We start from the raw sequence: 2,760 nt of genomic DNA on the forward strand, positions 1-2,760 counted from the left end.
AGGCCGGCAGAGGGCGCTAGTGTCTATAAAACCGTGTTTAGTTTGTCTTCTTGCCGGCAGGTGGCGCTAGTGTCTATAAAACCGTGTTTAGTTTTTCTTCTGGCCGGTAGGATATAAGAACTTGTCGAGGTGTAACATATAAAAGTTGTATGAAATAGTAATAACATCGAAAAAAAAAAACCGTGTCAAGTTTGGCGCCTGGCCGGCAGAGGGCGCTAGTGTCTATAAAACCGTGTTAAGTGTGGCTTCTGGCCGGCAGGTGGCGCTAGTGTCTGTAAATTCGTGTCAAGTTTGGCGTCTGGCCGGTAGAGGGCACTAGTGTCTATAAAACCGTGTTAAGTGTGGCTTCTGGCCGGCAGAGGGCGCTAGTGTCTGTAAATTCGTGTCAAGTTTGGCGCCTGGCCGGCAGAGGGCGCTAGTGTCTATAAAACCGTGTTAAGTGTGGCTTCTGGCCGGCAGGTGGCGCTAGTGTCTGTAAATTCGTGTCAAGTTTGGCGCCTGGCCGGCAGAGGGCGCTAGTGTCTATAAAACCGTGTTTAGTTTGTCTTCTGGCCGGCAGAGGGCGCTAGTGTCTATAAAACCGTGTTAAGTGTGGCTTCTGGCCGGCAGGTGGCGCTAGTGTCTGTGAATTCGTGCAAGTTTGGCGTCTGGCCGGTAGAGGGCACTAGTGTCTATAAAACCGTGTTAAGTGTGGCTTCTGGCCGGCAGAGGGCGCTAGTGTCTGTAAATTCGTGTCAAGTTTGGCGCCTGGCCGGCAGAGGGCGCTAGTGTCTATAAAACCGTGTTAAGTGTGGCTTCTGGCCGGCAGGTGGCGCTAGTGTCTGTAAATTCGTGTCAAGTTTGGCGCCTGGCCGGCAGAGGGCGCTAGTGTCTATAAAACCGTGTTTAGTTTGTCTTCTGGCCGGCAGAGGGCGCTAGTGTCTATAAAACCGTGTTAAGTGTGGCTTCTGGCCGGCAGGTGGCGCTAGTGTCTATAAAACCGTGTTTAGTTTGTCTTCTGGCCGGCAGGTGGCGCTAGTGTGTATAAAACCGTGTTAAGCGTGGCTTCAGGCCGGCAGAGGGCGCTAGTGTCTATAAAACCGTGTTTAGTTTGTCTTCTTGCCGGCAGGTGGCGCTAGTGTCTATAAAACCGTGTTTAGTTTTTCTTCTGGCCGGTAGGATATAAGAACTTGTCGAGGTGTAACATATAAAAGTTGTATGAAATAGTAATAACATCGAAAAAAAAAAACCGTGTCAAGTTTGGCGTCTGGCCGGCAGAGGGCGCTAGTGTCTATAAAACCGTGTTAAGTGTGGCTTCTGGCCGGCAGGTGGCGCTAGTGTCTGTAAATTCGTGTCAAGTTTGGCGTCTGGCCGGTAGAGGGCACTAGTGTCTATAAAACCGTGTTAAGTGTGGCTTCTGGCCGGCAGAGGGCGCTAGTGTCTGTAAATTCGTGTCAAGTTTGGCGTCTGGCCGGCAGAGGGCGCTAGTGTCTATAAAACCGTGTTAAGTGTGGCTTCTGGCCGGCAGGTGGCGCTAGTGTCTGTAAATTCGTGTCAAGTTTGGCGCCTGGCCGGCAGAGGGCGCTAGTGTCTATAAAACCGTGTTTAGTTTGTCTTCTGGCCGGCAGAGGGCGCTAGTGTCTATAAAACCGTGTTAAGTGTGGCTTCTGGCCGGCAGGTGGCGCTAGTGTCTGTAAATTCGTGTCAAGTTTGGCGTCTGGCCGGCAGAGGGCGCTAGTGTCTATAAAACCGTGTTTAGTTTGTCTTCTGGCCGGCAGAGGGCGCTAGTGTCTGTAAATTCGTGTCAAGTTTGGCGTCTGGCTGGCAGAGGGCGCTAGTGTCTATAAAACCGTGTTTAGTTTGTCTTCTGGCCGGCAGGTGGCGCTAGTGTGTATAAAACCGTGTTAAGCGTGGCTTCAGGCCGGCAGAGGGCGCTAGTGTCTATAAAACCGTGTTTAGTTTGTCTTCTTGCCGGCAGGTGGCGCTAGTGTCTATAAAACCGTGTTTAGTTTTTCTTCTGGCCGGTAGGATATAAGAACTTGTCGAGGTGTAACATATAAAAGTTGTATGAAATAGTAATAACATCGAAAAAAAAAACCGTGTCAAGTTTGGCGCCTGGCCGGCAGAGGGCGCTAGTGTCTATAAAACCGTGTTAAGTGTGGCTTCTGGCCGGCAGGTGGCGCTAGTGTCTGTAAATTCGTGTCAAGTTTGGCGTCTGGCCGGTAGAGGGCACTAGTGTCTATAAAACCGTGTTAAGTGTGGCTTCTGGCCGGCAGAGGGCGCTAGTGTCTGTAAATTCGTGTCAAGTTTGGCGCCTGGCCGGCAGAGGGCGCTAGTGTCTATAAAACCGTGTTAAGTGTGGCTTCTGGCCGGCAGGTGGCGCTAGTGTCTGTAAATTCGTGTCAAGTTTGGCGCCTGGCCGGCAGAGGGCGCTAGTGTCTATAAAACCGTGTTTAGTTTGTCTTCTGGCCGGCAGAGGGCGCTAGTGTCTATAAAACCGTGTTAAGTGTGGCTTCTGGCCGGCAGGTGGCGCTAGTGTCTGTGAATTCGTGCAAGTTTGGCGTCTGGCCGGTAGAGGGCACTAGTGTCTATAAAACCGTGTTAAGTGTGGCTTCTGGCCGGCAGAGGGCGCTAGTGTCTGTAAATTCGTGTCAAGTTTGGCGCCTGGCCGGCAGAGGGCGCTAGTGTCTATAAAACCGTGTTAAGTGTGGCTTCTGGCCGGCAGGTGGCGCTAGTGTCTGTAAATTCGTGTCAAGTTTGGCGCCTGGCCGGCAGAGGGCG

Source organism: Diorhabda sublineata, unplaced genomic scaffold, assembly GCF_026230105.1.
Source record: "Diorhabda sublineata isolate icDioSubl1.1 unplaced genomic scaffold, icDioSubl1.1 Dsub_32, whole genome shotgun sequence".
In the NCBI taxonomy this organism is placed as follows: Eukaryota; Metazoa; Arthropoda; class Insecta; order Coleoptera; family Chrysomelidae; genus Diorhabda; species Diorhabda sublineata.